Here is a 22181-nt window from a genome sequence, read left to right as displayed (position 1 = left end):
TAATTAATGTCGCAATCAGTGTGGTGCACCCTTGGAGACAAATTGGTTGGGGAGGTGGAAAGATATTAAGAAACAACTCGACTGGGTGTATAAGACGAGCCCCACGACTTTTTTGCCCTGAAAAACATGCCTCCAAGTGGGGGGGTCGTCTTTATGGCGAGTATATAACAAACTCTATATTTTGAGTGGAAATGTTGGGGGCTCGTCTTATACGCCCAGTCGTCTTATACGCCGGCAAATACGGTACTTCTTTGTCATACTTCAATTTCATACAATATGGAATTTGTGGCTTTTTTGAATCTATAATGATAATATCATTAAACTATTTCAAGATAAGCACTTAATGTTATTATATGTAATATTATTATTTTTTAAATAAATTTTATTGAACAAAAAAGAAACATCTAAAAACAGTGAATTTGGTGTAATCATCCTGACATATCTAATTGTCTTATGTAGCTATTTTGAATGATAAATAAAACATATTGACATAGTATATACATAGTATATAAATTAATATCAACAATTATTAATTAATCCTAGTCTATCATTTTAACATCCTTATCTTATTTTAATTTACATTTTGAGTCTTTCCTTTTTCCCAACCAGTGGTAAAACTTTTCCCATACTTTATAATATTCAGATTTGTCTTTGTTTTTTAATTCCTGTGATAATTTATTCATTTCTGTGCTTGTCCATATCTTTTTAATTATCTCTATTTCATCTGGAATTTCCTTAAGTTTCCATTTTTGAGCATAGTCTTGCAGCTGTAATCACATGTATTATTAGGTACATCAAATCTTTATTATATCTTTCTATATTAATTCCCAATAAAAAGAATTCCAGTTTATATTCTATTTTAATTTCACTCATTTCCTGTAACCAGGTCTGAATTTTATGCCAAAAATTTTGGGCTTTCCAAGTCCACCATACATGATAGTACTATCCATTTTCCTGGGAGCATTTCCAACAAATAGGGGATAAATTTGGGGAACATTTTAGCTAATTTTGTTGGCAGATGTACCATCTGTAAAACATTTTGAATACATTTTCTTTATATGATGTGGCCAATGTTACTTTTTTTATTTCTTTCCCATAGAATTTGGCAATTGTTCAAATTAATACCATGACCAATGTCTTTTATCCATGCCAACATCGTTTATTTTACTTTTTCTTCCTCTAATTTACATTCCAATAATACTCTGTAAATTTTCCTTATCAATTTATCATCTGTTCACAGTAATATTTCATCTAATTGTGTTTTTTGTCTACTAATTCCCTGATCTTTCAAATCTTTCCTGTATCTCATTGGACTTGTAGGCAAGCCCACCATTCCAAATCCACTCCTTGCTCTTTCAATTCTCGCCTTGATTTCAATTCTCCCAACTCATTTAAAATATCCTCATATGTTATGATTTTTCCTTGATGAAGCAAATTTGGGTACATCAGAGCTTCCAGTGTAGAATAGCCATATTGGTTTTTTCACATATTTGTTATTTAGTTTTGTTCCATGTCGATAACAGTGCCTGCCTGATCTTATGGCTTTGAAAGTATTGGTGAGCCTATTGTCTATCTTGACATAAAAAGGCTTGCCATCCTGCTTGTAGATTGTGGCCTTCTAAAGCTAACATTCTTCTATTATCAAGAGTTATCCAGTCCTTTACCCAGGTGAGGGTTGCAGCCTGATAATAAATTTCCCAATCGGGTAAGCCCAATCCACCTCTTTCTTTGGCATCCTGCAGCAATTTTAATTTAATTCTAGGTATTTTCTTTTGCCATATACGTTTCAATATTAATTTGTTCAAATCGCAAAAAATAATAATATAAATCTAGTTTAATGGGGATGTTTTTGAAAAGAAACAATAATTTTGGTAGTATATTCATTTTTATAATTGCTATTCTGCCCATGAAGGATAATTTGAGTTTACCCCATTTTTCCAAATCTTCTATTATGCATTTAATTAATGGTGTATAATTGTCATCCTTAACTGTTATACATCTTGCAGAAATCTTATTTCCCAGATACTTTATGTGTTATCTGGATAATATTATTGTATGCAGAAAAATTGACAGAACAATACTTTGCATTTTAGAGAAAATTGTCTAGTTCAAATATTCAAATATTCAGGTAATGTTTCTAAATTATGTTGATTGTTAGTTCAGTAATTTCATTCTTTTTTGTTGGTTTTAGGAGGATTTTAAAGTAAGTGATCCTGCAGAAGAATAATGATCAATGAGTTTATTACTCACCTTTTTTTTCTACGTCTGTGTCTTCTGTTTACTTTTCCATATAAATTTAGTATTTATGATGGGCTTTGTTTTTATTTTATTGTTTTATTTTATGCTCATTTTCTTTTTGAATTATGCAACTTGTATCTGTCTGAATTTAAAATGGCCAAGGATTCTTAGGAAATTATTGCATACAGTTCAGCAGACAAAAAATAGTCTAAATCAATGAAACCTATTGTATATTGGCCTTCTGACTAAATCATTTAAGACATAGATTATGACTGAAGGCAAAAAAAAAGGAATGGAAAAGGTATAGATTTCAGCCATTTTCTTTTGTTTCTTCCTAGAGGAACATTATGAAGAGTGACCTTTCTTCAGCAATTATTGTTATTATGACAAAATGGCTCTTTAGTGAAGTGTTATGAAGGACTTGAAGCAGTTCTTTGTCTTGTCTTAGGATAATAAAAATGTTGTCCATTATGATAAAGACTCTTAGAAATATATCCATAATGAAGTCTGATCTATTAAGTATCTTGAAGATTATGCATGAATTTATTCTATGCCTTTTGGGATTAGAATGCTAAGTTAAATTTATTTTAGCAATATAAAAAGGACATTTTGAAGTGGGTCTACTAGATTTACATAGTACAAATCATAATCTTATATACTTTTACTCCAAAGGCCTATTGTGTTTAGAATTGCATGTAGCATTTACCTGAGGATCACCTTCAATGAATATTTCTATCTAGAAGTCAGATTTTATAGTACATTATACGAATGCTTAAATTTTATCCTATTATCTGCTTCATTTCAAAATCCCATTTCACTGAGCATGATTTGAATATATAGTAACCTCCATTCAGAAATCCTTTCTTTAAAAAAACCTAGTTGTGTTCTGAGGAATTCTGGCTTGAATAGAAAACATTTAAGTGTTCCCAAATTTCACAGGATGCCCCTTTCCAGATAAGAATCTTTGTACTTACACTGAGTAAAAATATAAATGTAAAAGTTATGGGCCTGACACCTGTATTATCATTTGTGTAAGTTAACTCACAATAAAGAACCATTTAACCATATCATTCTTTCCCTCCCCCTCCCAAGATGGGATTTTAGTTTTTAATCAATTCAAATGCTACACAAATACTTTTTCTTTAAAAAGGCATATGGTACCAGATCCTGATTTTTGTTTTTTGTTTAGTTCTGGCTTCTCTTTCAAGGAGATCCTGAGGAGTTTACAGTATTTAAGAAGTATCTGGATATGTCTAAACTTTTACAAATTTAACAATAGTGGGTATAAACTGCATAGATTTCCTGAAAAGAACAGACCTGTTGCTCTATCTGTCAGGAGTGTTAAGTGTTTAGTTTTTGCTTTTTGCTTCATTCTCACAACTACTTTTTATTTACATTGAACCTCTTTCAACTGGAATATTTTGTTTCTTCATTTCCCTATTCCCAAATTTATTTATATATTTAAAATGTATCAACACTGCTTCTGATTAAAAGAGAAAGCAGATACTTGCTTTTGTTGTTTTCTAGCACACAACAAGTTTTGATCAATCCATCTGTAAACTCACATAGTTGAAGAAAAAACACCACACTACCATTCTTAAATGGGAACAACATCAGGCAATGACCCGTTGAAACTAGTTCCCAGAAGGGAATGTCTTCTAATCATTCAGCAATGTTCCTCTGATCAAAACTTCCATGTATGACAGATGAAGTCAGCGAAAATGGAAAATAACATATGCATAGGTAACATGAAATATATATAAAATTCATAATTTTCTCAATATGCCATCACATCTTCAATTTGGTTAGAATTTTAAATCATCTATCAAATCATTTAAATATTTGAGCTGTGCTTCAATTGAGGATGAACTGATGTCACTAAGTCCAACTCAGGCTTTGTAAAAGAATATAAATTAATATGTCCATGCTATAGGGCTGGCCAGGCTTTACTTGACCACATCCAATAAAGAAAATTTGCCATTTCATTGAGTGATTGGTTCACTATTAAGTCATTCTCCTGTTAGAAATATTTTCCTAACATTTAAGTAGAAACAACTTTCCTAAATATAATCATTATTCTATACCCCATAAAAGAGATTATGTATTGACCTTTGAAATATAATTTCAAGTATTAGAGAAGTGTTATCATACTGAATGTCTACTTTCCTGATCCTTCTCGATATTTTCTGAAATGAAGCCTAGAATTACTTCTTTCCTTTCTTCCTTCTTTTATTGCAGCATCTCTCACTGCTGACTCATAGACTCATATTCAATTTGTAATCAGTTACTGTTTCAAAGATTTCTTCATAGCACAATTGTCAAGTATACTGTATTTAACTCCAGTTTTCTAAGTGTTAAATTTAGAAATCTGTCTCTGCTAAATTCACTCTATCATTTTCTCTAACTATCAACATTGTTCTGCTGTACATGTTTCTTTCTTCTGCTGTATTGTTATAGCAGGGTTGGGATCATCTGCAAATCTGATAAACATTCATCCACATCCTTATTCAAGTCCAAAATAAAATGTAGAAGAATACATAACACTCAGGATGAAATTTTGTGTCATATAACTTGGCCTTCTCCAATTTCATAAAGAAACATCAATGGACATTCTTCGAGTAGCCATTAAATCATCACATTAAATTATCATGCCATCCAGCTCAGTTTGGACTAGAATAGACTTGGGGTAATTTTAATTCACTGGTGCCCCTAATAGCAGGGCCCCCCTTTGTCCTGCCTCAAAATCTTGAATAAGAAAAAAGTCAGAATTGGATATTGGAGTCTGATGTTTCTGGTTATGAAGCTAGTCAGATTATTTTTGCACAGACCTGTAAAATGTATTTCCTACTATTTTACATAATCAGAAGCCCATTTTTTTATCATGTTATTTTTTTCTGGTGAGACTTTGGGTTTGTCAGGATCTTTTGAGTCTGAAACAAACCATTGGAACTTAAAACTGTAAAATTGTACAATTTGAGTGATATAATATGTGGACATGATCTAATAGATATAATCACATTAAGCATTTTTTTTTAAAATCTGTGGAACATGCTTATTAGAATAGAGTACAGCTGGAAGATATTTTGGAGGTCTTTTAGTCCAGGAGTCACCAACCTTTTGGACTTCAGGGACCACCAAACTCATAATTTTAAATCCCAAGGACCACTAACTGGTTCTGTGGGCCTAATTTGTGGGTGTGGCTTGGTGGTCATGTGACTGGCTGGGCATGGCTTGTATGTAAATATGATAAATACTTATATAAATATTGAATTTTTTTATAAAAAAAGAGCAACTTTTACCCAAAATCAGGCAAAGCAGGCAGGCAGATTGAGTTGTTCACAGAATCATTCAGTGATCTATCTAGCCGATGGACTAGCTCAGTCTGCAACATAAAATTTACTTGCCGTGGGTGTGCGCTGAATAATAGAAACTTCAGACCTAAGGGAGGTTCGGCTGTGCTTAAAAGCAGAGCCAAAGATCTAAAGACTAGCTAGAAAGCAAGAAATCTAACCATTTTCTGCTTTCTAGCTACTCTAAATCTCCTGGCACAGCAGAACAGCTGATGGTCGGAAAAATAGCAATTTACCAGGCAAGTTTGCCGGGTAAGGAGTGAGTGAGCGGGGAGGGTTCCCACCAGCCATGTGGGCGGCACAGCCTTGTGTTTCTGCACAGCCTGGATTAATTGCTTTGGGAGGGTGCTCTGGGGGTGATATTTCTCTGCGGCCCACCAGTGGGCTGTGGCCCACCAGTTGGCGACCGCTGTTCTAGTCCCCTGCTCAAGCAGGAGAACCTATACTATTTCAGATAAGTGGCTGTCTATTCTCTTCTTAAAAACCTCCAGTGATGGAGCGCCCACAATTTCTGAAGGTTTGCTATTCCACTGGGTAATTGTCTTCAGTGTTAGGAAGTTTCTCTTTAATTCCAGGTTGCTTCTCTCTTTGGTTAGTTTCCAACCATTGTTTCTTGTCCTGCCCTCTGGTGCTTTGTAGAATAATTTGACCCCCTCTTCTTTGTGGCAGCCCCTCAAATACTGGAATACTTGGCTGCTGATTGAAATATGCACTGCATTGATTATATGAATATAGATAGGCCACCAGATGATTAAATTATATTTTAATTAAAATGTCAATAGGCATTATAAGGTTTTGAATTTACAGATGTAAGTTTTAGAATGCATACATGCCATCAGTGCTACTAATGATTAAACAATAACAAACTTGAGAAACTAACTGGATAATTGGCTAAAAAGAAACAGATTTTGTGCAATAACTACAAATTGAGTCTTTCTCACAATGAAAAGTAGCAAAGATCTATCTCAGCGATACACGCTGGAAAATGACAAGTTTATTTATTTATATTTCATAGTTCTTAATTGCTCATCACCCTCATTCAACTGATATGTCTAATAATGAATACTGGGAGAAATATATTATCAATATATTACCAACATCTGAAGCACCATAAATTCCCCATCCCTGTAACTCTAGAGAAAAAGTAAAGCCTCTTTTTTTTTTTCTTTTAGTAACTATATGGCATACTTAGTAAAAAATGAACTTTACTGAACTAGTAGGCTAATACCTATTTTTAAAACTTGAACTCAACATTGGTATCAAAATTCCATCTCATATCAATACTTGTACATAATTTGTACAAAAGAGTTTCTGCTTTTAAAGGTCATTTTCAGAAGACTGGGATTTATTCCATTGTATAAATACTTGAACTTAGGTTTAAAATTCCTCAGAAGAAATTGCCGACCCCTGTGCAGGCTCGAGTGGGCAAAACTGCAATTTACATAATAATTTTGCAGAAAGAATGTGTCTCAACAGGTACCGCTTCTGTAACCTTGTCAAAGCAAGGACATTTCTTTTCCATTTCTAGATCCCCTGCAACAGTATTTGAATGGTGATATTTAATAAATGTTAAAAGACTTCATAGGAAGAAACAACTGAGATACAAATCCCTGGATAAATATTATATGACAGCATGCCACCCAAGCTTTTAATAGAGAACAGAATATCTAAAGAATGCAATTACAAAATGCCAGGAGAGACTTGATGCGATCAAGTTGTAGTCTTATTTGGAAGACTGTTTTTCCCTCTTTCCAGTTGACTTCAAAGTTGTCCTATTGTGCCTGTGATGGGAGGGAGATTTTTCTTTTACTGACTGTTTTGACATTGTCAAAAGCAGAAAAATGTATCATCAAATTATAATCCTGGGTGAAATAATCATGTAGCTAGACTTACATTCATTAATTTGTCTAATTTTTGAAAAACAATGTAATATTGGCAATAGCCCCTATTTAGTAACATCATTTACAGTGCATTTTATAAAAAGTATTCAATTTTATCCTTTATAAAAATACAAGCAGCCAATTTTGTTGTGATTCAGACATCAGCCTGTTCGCATGAGACAAGAATGTTTATTTATACTGAGAAGAAATCTCCAAATGAGACTTTTACTGTGTGTTGACAATGATTGTGGGTTTAGTTTCTACTGAAACTGAAAACTATGAAGTTAGTTTGCATGCAACAAATCCTCAATCAGTGTCTATATTGAGGTCAGGTCAAGCACACGCTTCACTCAGTTCTGCTAACAAAAATATAGCTTGATGTTTATTTAAAAATGACAATGAACATCAGAAACAGTTGCCTGGCAAAACAGGTTAAAAGACAGGCAAAACAAAAAAACAGAATATGGACAATAGGTAAGAAATTTAAAAAGGCAGGAAGCTTGATATCAAATTATTTTGTCTATAACTATATTGTAAGAAAGAGAAAATGTTCTAGATTCACTGGAAACACTACAACAAGTATGGATCAGTGTTTGTCAAACTTGGCAACATTAAGATTTATAGACTTTAAACTTAATTAAATTTAATTCATCTGGAAGTTGAAGCACACAAACATTCTAAGATTGTGAAACACTGATTATAGATAGTACCAAAAGAAGGGATCTTTCTTTATTCTAGTTGTAATTCTTTTATTTACAGGGCATGGCAGAAGAGTGATTGTAAGTACTAAAGGTTATCAGATGATCTTCCCTTATTCTATACCAAGAATGAAACAATTTGTGGGACAGAGAGTTATATCCAATAGTAGGTAGAAATGGGAATGTCTGGCAAAATCTTTGCATTACTATTTTATATTACCTTACTAGGTTTGTACTATTTTCCCTAAATACAAAATAGTTGCTCTTATGGTTCACTTTCATTTATTAATACTATCACAAGTGATCTAGTCAACACTTGTGATAAATTAAGTTTAGAAAAGCTTCCTCTAATACAGGGGTCCTCAAACATTTTAAACAGGGGGCTGATTCTCGGTCCCTCAGACTGTTGGAGGGGGCCAGACCAGTTGGGTGGGCGTGGCCAGGTGGTCATATGACTAGGTGGGTGTGGCTGAGTGGTCATGTGACTGTGTGGGCATGGCTAGGTGTCATGTGACTGGGTGGGTGTGGACAATTTAGCAGTCTCTTTTGTCCATTGAACAATACACACAAATTAAACTTTCATTTGTTTTGCTCCTGAAGGTGTTTTATTTGCTTTTCTTTGCATGTTGCACTTTGGTTGACTTTTCTTTTTACTAAATCATTTTTTAAGTTGTTTAGTAGTCCAGTACTCTGTTTTGCAGCAATTCTTCTCAGTCCCAAGGAGCTTACAATGAACAAGACACTCCCCCTCCCTCTAATCGACCTATTATCTATCTATCTATCTATCTATCTATCTATCTATCTATCTATCTATCTATCTATCTATCTATCTATCTATCTATCTATCTCTGTTTCTGTTTCTGTCTCTCTGTCTCTCTTTCCATATCTCTCTCTTTCCACATCTCTTTCCACACCTCTCTCTCTCTCCTAGGGCATCTTCTGCAGGATCCCCTTCAATCCTGGTAGTGCCCTGGGATACCTTGTTGAATTCAATTCCATTCTTTTCCATTTCCATTCCATTCCATCCTATTCCTATTTCTATGCAAGCTTGCTTGCATCTTGCCAGCTCCACTTCTCCACGAGCCACCAAGCTCTATGCATGAGTGAAGGGCTGTGCCTTTTGCCGGCCGAGGAAAGAGTTTGAAGATTTGCCACCATCACTCTGCCGGGCATGAGGGGAAGCCGAAGGGACACAACGGGAGTGGCTGCGCCTGCTGCGTAATTAAGCATCGCTTCTAAGAGTTGCGTTTAGTGCCAGAGTAGCGCTCTCCACTGAGGGCCACCCGCTTGCTTTTCCCCCACTTCAGACCCCACATGCAGCCCATGACTAGGGGATCTGTTGCTTCTGGGATAATCCAGCCAGCATGGGATAGCACCGCGCTGGGGCACGGCATGCTCTCGGGCCTCCCACCCCTCTATGTTTCTGCTCTGTTTCACCCAGGATGAATGGAAAGCACATAGGTACCTGGCACTAAGCAAGACTCTTACAAGCAATGGGTAATTACGTGACAGGCACAGCCTCTCCCAATGGAACCCTTCATTTTTTTTCCCCCACAGTGGAGTGACAATGGACTGAAGTACCTGGCAAATCTTTGAGTTCTTTCCTCAGCAGGCAAAAGGTGTGGCCCATTTTTGGCCATCCCCAGAAGCACTCTGCTGGCCAAAAACAAAGAGCACAGATGCCTCCTGGGGCCTCTGCCCGCCTCTTTTTTGGCCTCCCCATCCCCATTTTCTGCAAAAAATACCCAGGAAGGGGCATGCTCTTACACACACACACACACACACACACACACACATTCCTCCCTTCTCCCTCCCTCCCTATGGCTTCTGAAAAAACTCTTCCAAACAAACTCTTCCACATGCACAACATTCCTCCCTCTCTCCCTCCAGCTTCTGCAAAAATGCCCCCAAAAGCTTCAAAGGCGCGCACACTCCCACCTCTCCTCTCTTCCATCTCTCTTCCCTTGGCAGTCTGCAATCCCCTCCAGAAAGCTTCAAATGCACACATGCTCCCACCTCTCCTCTCTCCCATCTTTCTTCCCTCAGCAGTCTACAACTCTCCCCAGAAAGCTTCAAACATGTGCACGCTCACATCTCTCCTCTTCCCCATCTCTCCTCTCTCCCACCTCTCCTCTCTCAGCAATCTGCAACACACACACACACACACACACACACACCGGGAAAGCTTCAAACTCACGCACGCTCCCACCTCTCCTCTCTCCCACCTCTCCTCACTTAGGCAATCTGCAAAACGCCCAGGGAAAGCTTCAAATGTGTGCATGCTCTCCTCCACCAGCTGGCCCCCACCCACCGGCCCACCAGTCTGTGCCCTTCAGCCTTAGCTGTGCAAGTAGCGATGAGCAGAAGTGCGTGGGCAGTGGTGAGCAGAAGTACGCATGTGGCTGGAATCTGCAAGGTATATAAAGGCCGATGGCTGGAGGAGGGGCAATGAGGGGGACAGGAAAAGCCAGCCATGCAAGGAGTGGCTGGTAAGTAAGGGGTGGGGCTTAATCCCACCACTGCATGGGCTAGATAGATTGTGTCAGTGGGCCATATCCGGCCTGCGGTCCGTAGTTTGAGGACCCCTGCTCTAATAGAATAAGTCCCTCCATCAGACAAAATACCCTGACCAAAGAAAATCTTTTATATCTGGCCAACATTTAGGGAGAAGGAATAGCATCTTTATGATAGATGGACAATAGGTCTTTTAAGGAACCAGTAAAATGCTAGGCCACCCAACATTTGTAATAAAATTTACCATCAAAACTCAATGAGCAGGAAAATTTGAAATCTAGCAGACGTGCAAACATAAATTGGCACTTGGACTTATAGGTACAGTCACAAAACTTTGCAATTTGGAATATGGTGTCTGAATTTTGATTGTCCCAAAATAGCATAAAATTCATCAGGATGTCCAGGAACATTCCTAGTTAGAGGCAATATTATGCTATTATGATCATCTTTATAAAAGACCCAATAAGCATGTTGAGGTCTGTGGATGGATAATACACAGCCTCGTCCAAGTTCTGCACTTTATACAGTTTGTACTAGAGGGATAGCAATGAAAAATATAACTGCAATCATAACTGACTCCTGCTTTTTAAGAAATGACATGATAACTATAATTCCATTGGGCTGTCTGAGAAATGTAAGTGGCATAGATTTTTTTTCCAATCCACAGAATGAAAACTCACTACCACAGAAATAAAGCACTCCATATGTGATACATACTGTCACTAACAATCCAGGTAAGCCATTTTATAGAAAGAAAGCATACTCTTGTTTTATCAAAATTCATTAACAACTCTTCTTTTTTAGAATAAATCATCAGGGATTACAACATTCTCCCTAGTCCTGTTGATAATATTCATTAATGTCATTAATGTTAACAATAATGCTCTTGGACCATGCACGATGTTAGGTGCATTAATTTCCATTTTAGTTAAGCCATTATGAAGCTAATATGGAATCTGAATAGGACAAGTACATTCTTTTAAAATTCTTGTTACAGTGGGTTCAATACTTGATATATGAGCGTCTGAGTTATATCTTATTCTTAATAAAATTGTGATATGAGAGCAAGGAAGTAACAATTGATTACAATAGCTTTAAGTTTATCTCATATCCCAGATATGATAGAAGATTTTCTTAAACCAACAAAATCCATATAAAAATCTGACTTTAGCTCTGGGTTCTATTTTTCTACTAGATTATTTAACATGTGACACTAATCAATTGTACTATGATAGGCTCTACATCCAGCTTGCCAAGATGTTTCTTGAGTCCAATCAATTTAGCTGCTTCCTGTATAGTTGCCTGGCATAGATTTTATTGATTGTGCTTAGTAGATTGATTGCACTATAATTGGCAGGGTGGTCTCTGTTGCTCTTTTTAAAAATAGAAATAATGATTGCCAGGTCCCATCTATTTGGAATTCTAGCAAAGATACATAAAAAAGAAACCAGAATTAGGGCCCACCCTTCCATGTTCTTTTGCTCAATCCAGGAGGAATGGATTTCACTCTGTCTCACCAGGTTTTGAACTGACTTCAGGTTAAATGCCTCTGAGGGGGATTTAAGTGGAGGCTACAATGCAAAAACTGCTAATAGATAATAGTCTTCAGTTGTCGCCTATTGACGTGTGCCTACTGTCCTCTCGTCCTATTAGTTATTTTTATTTTTCTTATACGTATCCATTTCATGTATTCATAACTATGTTTATATTTATACCTATTATCTTGTAAGCGATTGACAAATCAAATCAAATCAATCAATCAATAAATAAATTGTCATATAGCTAATGGAAATGTACTATTGGGCTACTCTGTGAATTGTATTTATGTGGTGTCTTCATTGCTGATTGGTGTGTTAATGGCTGGTGATTGACTGCTGTTTCCTTTGTGCTGCCAAGCCCTCAGCACCTAAGTACTTGAGAAACTGGTGGTAAATCAGCACTTCTATTAACTCACAAGTGAGCCTGTTTCCCTGCTCCAATCATTTCCCTGACTATCTTTGTACCTGCATGGCCAATGATCTTAGTAGCTGCAAAATTGAATGTGTGTCCTTGTTCATTTCAATGTTAATTAAAATAATCCAAAAGGGAAAAATTGTTTTTTTCTTGATCACTTTATACGAGAAGACCCAATATCTACATCTAAATTTGTTTGGAACAAGTTCACATATAAATCCCAAGTCAACAGTTGAAGATTTAAAGCTAGTAGGAAGTGATCATGGTCTGGGCAGTAATCAATCTTGAAGTTGTCCAAGAAATGTAGGAAGCAATGAGACATTGTAATATTGTCTCTAGTACTTAGAGTGACTTCTAACTAGTGTGTAAATTTTCCAGGACAGCCCCTCACTGAAATCAAGCCAAAGTGCTACAAATTTACTTAACATACCTTTAAATATGTATGCTCTGGGCATAAGGGCTGGAATTTAAGGTAAATGGCCACATCACTGGCCCTATCACAGCATTAAAATCATCTCTTAGCAATCACCACCACTTGTAGAAAGTTAGTTGTTGGATTTATTTCTCATTTTTTAAACCCATGTCATGTATCTTTTAATAGTATTCATATGCAAAGACAAGAATGCAAACATTTATCAACAAAAGCAGTGGGAACTAAAATTAATTAGTGTTTCTATTGCATACCAATTATATGAACCTAGATCAAAACATGACTTCTTCAATTTTGCTGAAATAAATGTAAATAGTGCCCCTCTTAGTTTGCCCTTCTCCCAGAGTTGCACTCAAAATAATTAAAGAGTAATATTTGACCACCTGTTAAGGTTCTATAAACCATTTTCCTGATCCTATAACTCTGCCCTTTCATAGAATAATGTCTGTTAATATATCCCAGAACAGCATTTGCCTTATTAGAAGCTGCCTCATATTGTTAGCTAAAATTCAACTTGCGACCTACAGCAAAACCCAAATCCCTTTTACCCATGCCTGTCCCTTGTGATATCATTATCTTCTGGCAAAGAGGAGCCTTCCCTTTCTTGAACTGATATACCTTCTCTCTGTGCTGTTGAATCGACCAGCAGTTTTGGGGGGAATAGAATAGAATAGAATAGAATAGAATAGAATAGAATAGAATAGAATAGAATAGAATAGAATAGAATAGAATAGAATAGAAATTTCTTTATTGGCCAACTGTGATTGGACACACAAGGAATTGTCTCTAGTGCATAAGCTCTTAGTGAGAGATGATAGATAGATAGATAGATAGATAGATAGATAGATAGATAGATAGATAGATGGATGGATGGATGGATGGATGGATGGATGGAGATAGATGAGATAGGGATAGATAGATAGATAGATAGATAGATAGATAGATAGATAGATAGATAGATAGATAGATGCTAGAAATCATATATATAGACGGACGGACACAATACAGAAGCCTGATGATGGCAGATGAGATTCTGCTGAAACGTTGCTACAACTTTAAAAGAACAACTACAATGACGTGGGAAAATACCCAAACAAAGCCGAAGGCCATACGTATATTACCCGCGAAAACTTAAGAATAATATATATATATATATATATATATATATATATATATATATATATATATATATATATATATATTCTTAAGTTTTCATGGTTACATGTATGGTGTTAGCTTGGCTCAGGTATTTTCGCCACGTCAGGTTGTTCTTTGAAGTTGTAACAACGCTTCAGCAGAATCTCATCTGCCATCATCAGGCTTCTGTATTGTGTCCGTCTGTGAGTCAGACTTTACAGTGGTTTCAGATTTGAATTTGGGGCAGCCTATTGCTGTGCCAGAATGGTTTTTTTCTTCATCCTGATATTCTTCATCCTGACAGAAGATATTAGAGACACCAATCAAGCAGAACACAGCAAACTCCGAGACCAATAAACACAGACCAAGACTCCCAACCAATCAGGATGAAGAAAAAACCATTCTGGCACAGCAATAGGCTGCCCCAAATTCAAATCTGAAACCACTGTAAAAGTCTGACTCACAGACGGACACAATACAGAAGCCTGATGATGGCAGATGAGATTCTGCTGAAACGTTGCTACAACTTTAAAAGAACAACTACAATGACGGGAAAATACGCGAACCAAGCCTAACACCATACATATATATATATATATATATATATATATATATATATATATATATATATATATATATATATATATATATATATATATATATATATAATATTTAGAAATTAAAATATATAACATTACTTCTTCTTTGAAGTATTTTCCTGAAAGTGAAGGATTTTTGTTACTATTATTGTTATGTTGATCCATTAGTTGTGATAGGAATTGACCAACTGACTTGCTGCCCAAGCCTGAAGTCAGGGTTGATAGTGCGAGACTGGTCCAAAATCACCCATTGGGTTTTCATGACTAAGGCGAGAACTCACAATCTCCTGGTTTCTACTAGTATACCAGATTATGACCTACTGCAATTGAGACAACCATAAAATACATCCAAATTTGATAAAATTGTGGTTCATGCCTCTGATGTTTTATTATTTTAGCATTGTGATTTTTTTTCCAATGAAGCAGTTGAACAAGCCTTCTTAAACCACAAGTAAATTGTTGTGTTATCTACAGTTTTCCAATGTTGCACTTTTATTATTTTAAATGCTAAAATTAGATAAAAAATTCTTTATTTTTCTAAGCTCATGATTTTGTTCTGTAAATAAATGCACAGTAAGCCTAGCTCTGGGGAGCATTCAATTCTTTGAGCACTAATAGTACTTATCTCCCCAAAGATTTTATGCCCAAAAGGTATCACTTTATTGCATGAATAATCCAGTACACTGAAGAAAAACCAAACCACTACATAACAATGTCATAAGAACAAACACACATATATTGGTCTCCCTAAATCCAGACTCTAAAATTTTTGGGAAATGCCAGTTTTCATCAGCCTTCTCCAAGGCCACACAGATTCATAGTGGAAGTTGGATAAAGGAAGAATATACCGTTTTATATTTCATATACTACAGAAAGCTGTATGCTTACTATGACATGAAAAATAAATATGCTTGCACTGATATATTCATTTATTATAATAATAAAATAATTGTTTAGACCAATGGTGGGATTCAAAAAATTTTATTACTGGTTCTGTGGGCATGGCTTGGTGGGCATGGTGTGGCTTGATGGGCATAGCTTGGTGGGCATGGCAGTGGAAGAACACTGTAAAATGTCTATTCCCACCCCATTCCAGGGAAAAGGTTACTGCAAATTCCCCATTCCCTCCCCACTCCTGGGGGAAGGTTACTGCAAAATCCCATTCCCTCCCCACCCCACTAACCTGCTTTCCAGCTCCGTTCTCTTGTGGAGGGCATTAAAAGAAGACCCAACTGGGACTCGGGAGGCAGACAATAGATGGTTAGAGATGGTATTTTCCAGTTCTCTGAACTACTCAAAATTTCCACTGCCGTTTCTCCAGAACTGGTCAGAACCTGCTGAATACCACCTCTAGTTTAGACAGTGACAATGATAGCAATAGATATAGAGAAATTAATATGTGGCAGTAAAGAAAAGTTAAACTGTGTGAACCCTGAGGGATTTCCAATGCCTCATTGAAGAGCTTTTAGATGATGGGAAATAAATATAAAAACAATACAAGAATATTAATTAGGATTGTGCATGTAGTATTAACGTACAAGTTCTAGTAATCTGAAGTGTTGAATAGGGTTTTCAGGTAATCTTCTAACCAGGCATTTATTGGAACTGATTCTGGTTAGGATCAGAGAAGATAAAAAAGTATGTGCCAAGATTATTTGCCAAGATCCGTGGTAGCACTGTGGTTAGAATGCAGTATTGCAGGCAAACTCTTCTCACGGGCAGTAGTTTGAATCTCAGCAATTCAAGGTTGACTCATTCTTCCATCCTTCCAAGGTGGGTAAAGTGAGGACCCAGATTGTTGCGGGGGGGGATATGCTGATACTATAAACCTCTCAGAGTGCTGTAAAGCATTATGGAGCAGTGTATATATATATATTGCTATTGATATGTGACATAGCAATAGGACTTAGACTTATATATAGTGTCATGTAAAGTGAGAACTTGGACTGGGCTGATCTTCAGAGATGTACTTTGATGAAAACCGAAAGAAAATGTTGCCTTGAAGCTTTTTGTGTGTGGAAATATTTGTTCCACATTTATAGGAACTGTTATGATATGTACAGAATAACCCTTGAGTAACAAGGATATGCACATGGAAACGTTTATGAGAATAGTTATGAATATCCAGCCACACACAGATACATTAAATTGAGTTAAAGTTTACTTTAAGAAATAGCACAGTCCAATAAACGGTCCAGGTCATATACGTTTAACAGTCCAAAGAATATCCAATTACAAAGTCTTCTTAGTGGTTGCCTTTGTCATTTACAGTAAACAAATAAATCAAAGTATAAGCACAGCATAAATACAACAGAGAACCTTAGATAGCAACAGAATGTCAGAGAGAGCAAGCTATGATCTCTAGCTCCCTCTTATGGTAATTTGCAATATAATCAACCAATCGGAATATAGTATAAATCAATACAGTGATTTTGTCTTAAAGCAACAAACATAGATTGTTGGTTTATACATTGCCAACCCAACTAATTGGTGGACAGATTCCTAACAGGAACAAAGCAGCCACATTGCTTTACTTCTTCTGCAATAGGCTAACAGGCATGTGCTGGATGTGACCTGACACCTTCCAGTCAGTTACTAAAAATGACCATCCAGATGGTAGGCTGGCTTAGGAAGTCAATACCTGGCTCAGAGTAAACATCTGGTCTCTTCACCTTACAGAGGGAATTATGGTGCTTCTCCAGCACAAGTATTTTTCTCAAGTCAAGTAATATTTTACTTAAAGTTAGATTAAAATATAACTTTGAGTAAATCCTAGTTTTTTCTCTGAGTATAAGAGAAAGAAAGAAAGTGAAGAAAGCTGCATAAAGATTAACAAATCAGGTTATTTCTGGTATGTATTCCATTCCAACCTGGTTCCCTATTTTTTAAAAAAATATATCTGTTGTACTATTACCACACCATTAATTGTGTCAAAACATTTAAGTATCATTGACCTAATCAGATATATTCTGTAATATAAAACATGGTGTGGGAAAACAACATATGGCTAGTTACTTTAAAAAAATTAGTAAAACTTGCAAGAAAACCAGTTGAAATATAAGAAATTTCAGTGACATCTTAAGAGTTTTCAATATGTGCTCCTATAAATTATATTTGTTGTAGTAGTAGTAGTAGTAGTAGTAGTAGTAGTAGTAGTAGTAGTAATGGTATTTAAAAAAAAGTCAAACTTTTACAGTTAGGTGCAAAGGTTAAACTTGGCAATGAAGTAAAAGCACTCAGCCCTTCCACAGATTATGACAAACACTTTGCTGACCATAATCATAGAATAGTCCTCCCCTACTATTAATCTTGGTGATGCCTGGTTTTCTATAAGACTTCCATGTTAACATTTAAAAAGCTTGATGCTCTGATCGTTTCCTGCACTGGTGCATTTAGCTTTTATTTTGTTTCTTTGGCTACATTCAACTATATCTTTTTCCAGCATGTGTTATAATTACACAATTATCTTGGCAGTCAATTTTTTTTTCATATTTTTAATGAACAAGAAGTGCTCTCCTATAATCATATCATTAAAAATATGGGAAAAAATGCTTTGACTGCCAAGATGATTGTGCAACCATCCCGCATGCTAGCAAAAGATATAGTGGCATATATTCAAGGAAAAGTAATTAAAGGAAAAAGTAAAATCTAAATACTGACCAAGGATGAATTTTAGATGGTTTTTCAATCCATGTCTGAATTCTGCTTTTCTTTTTTCCCATCCCTTAAATATTACCCTATAATTATGCCATATATTCCTTCCCAGTTGTTTTGTATGACATTGGTAGAACTAGCCACAGTAATAAGGAAATAGAGTTTAGTTTTCCATCTTACCCAGTTTTCTGGTGCTATTTTATGCTGTTTTAAAACTGAGTTTAACTTTTCTTAATTTAAACCCAACCAAAGACCTTTTGAAGGAACTCCTCCACAGGAGTTTCAACTGAATATCAACTACATTGTATATTTCAGTTAACTCTCAAGTCCTACCACATACTTTTTAGAAGTTATAAGCAGTGGTGGAATTCAATTTTTTTTACTACCGGTTCTGTGGGCGTGGCTTATTTGGTGGACATGGCTTGTGGTCATGTGACTGGGGGTGTGTGGCTTAGTGGTCATGTGACTGGGTGGGCATACTTGGTGGTCATGTTACTGGGTGTGCGTGGCCAACTCAATGTCACTCACATCAAGAGGTGCCTCACCTGGCCCCTCCCCTCCCAGCCATTCTTTCTCACCCAGCCTCAACTTATCTATAGTTCTGTAAAAATGTTGTTCACCTTTTTTGACTTTATTATCTGCATACTATAGATGTACTTTCATGGACCACTGAAAGGAGGAAATGGCTCACATGCTTTGCTCAAGAGTGTGATGGGCAACAGGCTTTTAAGGGGCTGCCACAAAGAAAGGGGGACAATGTATTTTCCAAAGAAGCAGAATGCAAACAAGAAGCAATGGATGGAAACTGAACAGAGAGAAGCAACCTAAAACTAAAGAGAAACTTCCTGACAGTGAGAAAAATTAACCAGTGGAACTGCCTGTCTCCAGAAGTTCTGGGTGCTCAATCACTGGAAGTTTTTAAGAGAAGACTGGACAGCCATTTTTCTGAAATGGTATAGGGTTCACCCCAAGGTCCCTTCTAAATGTTATTCTGACACCTTTCCCAGGATTTCAACTCAGAGTTTGGCATCCTCAGTTTTCTTGCCTGAGCTGGGGGTTGGACTAGAAGACCTCCAAGGTCCCTTTCAACTCTTGTTAAACACATGTGTATTTTATGCTCTGGACTATTGACATTAAATGCATGTAAACCCTGAAAAATATGTGGTAGCTCTGGGCAAAAGAAAGGCAGAAAAATCACTCTAGGTGATAAATAATGGAACAATTAAAAATAATAGCACAGAGTGTTATCTCTCTCTCTCTTCCTATTTTTTTCTTTCTTTCTCTACCTCTTTCTTTCTTTCTTTCTTTCTTTCTTTCTTTCTTTCTTTCTTTCTTTCTTTCTTTCTTTCTTTTCTTTCTTTCTTTCTTTCTCTCTCTCTCTCTCTCCCTCTCTCCCTCTCCCTCCCTCTCTCTCTCTCTCTCTCTCTCTCTCTCTCTCTCTCTCACACACACACACACACACACACACACACACAGAGCACTTAACAGACAAGCATTTTGGAAGCAGCTCCTTTAATTTTCTCCAAGGCTTGAGTGGATTCCCCCACCCCCTCTGTCAGACTGCATTCCTTCTCACTCAGCACTTTAACTCACAAGGGGAAAGTGATACTTGCAGCGTCCATGGGGAATCCTTGGAGACGTTTTTAAAGGACCTGCTTCCAAAATGCATTTCTTTTACATTGCAAAAGTGCTCCAAGGCTCGATTCACCCCCACCCACTCTGTCAGTCCGCACTCTTTCTCACTCCAGACACTTTAGCTCACACGAGGAAAGTGATACTTGCAGCATCCATGCCTTTCTTCCTTTTCCCTGGGGAGAAAGAGGACGTGGGGAACGGAAAGCTAGGTCGCAAGTGAGCGACGAGGCGACCGGTTTGGGGGCATGGACAGCGAGAGGTTGCCACAGGTTTGGTGACCCATGCCAATTAACCGCTACCAGTTTGCCCGAGTTGGTGCGAACCGGTTGAATACTTTAGCTAGCTTATAATACTTATTCTATTTTTTCCACTGTTGGTTTCTCATTCTCTCTGTCTTCACTTTGAACAAATTGAATACATTGCTTTCTTGTTGTTGTTGGGGCATTACATAAATATTGCATAATATACAAAAACATGCCCTTGTGGGGAACTTCAGTCTTTGAATTTCGTGTTCTTTTACTGCTCTCTTTACAGGAAATAACGGACAACTCTTGTTAGTTCTATCTCGTACATTTCTTTTCCTGGAAAAGAACATGATTTCTATTCAGCTATCTGCTAGTTAACCACTCTTCCAAAGAAGCCTGTTTCTATGCTACTATATCCATCTCTCCTTCAGCTAGAACATTTGTACTACTTTTCTTGCTCTTTTGTCTTAGTACTCCCATTTTTACTTGCTTTATATTTTGTCTGATTGCTAGTTTCGAGACTCTAATAAAGATTTGATTTTATCCAATTTTCAGCAATTTGTAAGCTGAAATGCATATCATTGACATTATACTGTACTTGATCTTAGCCAAAAGGCCAAAAAGTGATATCTGGATTTTTGACCTTAGAGTCTGTTTCAAATGCATAGCCAGATTTGTTCAACTGATTCATATGAACAAGCATCAGTCAATTACTGTGAATCTTCAGATCCATGTCCAAATCTTGATGCATATGATAACTTGACTGCATATGATAATAACTGCATTAAGGCTAAAAAAGATCTCTTTACTCCAATATCCTTTTACCTGGAAAACTCTGAGTGAAGTGTGTGTGTGTGTGTCCAAAGATGTTATAGAAATGATCTTTCCTTTTATCTGCAGATATTAGATAAAAAGAAGGATCATTTTTATAACATCTTCAAAAGGAAACTGCAGTAATTTCAGATAAGATTTCCTCTTGTAGTGATCTTACAGAATGCCAAGACTGTCCATAGCGGAGGTTAAAGATCTTATTGCCTAATTAAAACCAGTGAAAACATCTGGAGATTATTTCATCCCCCCCCCCCCCAGAATTAATAAAAGTAAATAAAGATTGGTAAGTATCAGTTTTGGCTACCTTATTTAAAGGACCTACTGACCCATGCTCAACTGCTGTTCACATGGAACCCTTCTCCACTTCGGCCTTCAAAGTTCTCGTTTGAATATTTGCTACTACTATCAAGATCTGCACCCTCTGCAGCTCCACCTGGGCCTGCGTCCTAGGCTTCAAGGCCCACCCTGGCGGCCCTCCTACTCGTCGCGGCCTAGCCCCTGGGGCACGCTTTGCCAGCGATGGCCCGACGCTCCAGCACCATCCATTTTCTGGGCTAGTTGCAGAGCAGTTTCCATCTGACCACCGTTGTACAGATAGACAAAGGAAAAACATACTTGATCCTACAAGTAATAGGCCTATTAGTTTATTAAACACAGTGAATAAACTTTATGCCAGATATTTATATCTAAAACTAGTAGACTGGGTACAAAATAAAAATATAATTGTTGAAGAAAAGGCTGTATTTAGAAAGGAACGATCAATGTTAGATTATTGTTTGATACTCAGAGAAATATTCTGTTCCATCTCATGTCTCCCTTTTGTAATCTTTGTTGATATGGAAGCAACTCTCAATTTAATATCAAGGTAGAGATACTCTATTCAAACATTTCCCTGAAAATTAGATATACTCCTTGGGAATATTTATCTAAAACAGTCCCAACTTATAATGCCACAACAATAATAATGGGAGACTTCAATTATCCTGATATCAATTGGAAAACTAATTCTGCACCAAG

The sequence above is a fragment of the Notechis scutatus genome, chromosome 2, assembly GCF_049901735.1.
Source record: "Notechis scutatus isolate UNSWTSFEM ecotype Mainland chromosome 2, rNotScu1.2, whole genome shotgun sequence".
NCBI classification, from domain to species: Eukaryota; Metazoa; Chordata; class Lepidosauria; order Squamata; family Elapidae; genus Notechis; species Notechis scutatus.
This window is presented reverse-complemented; position numbering follows the sequence as displayed.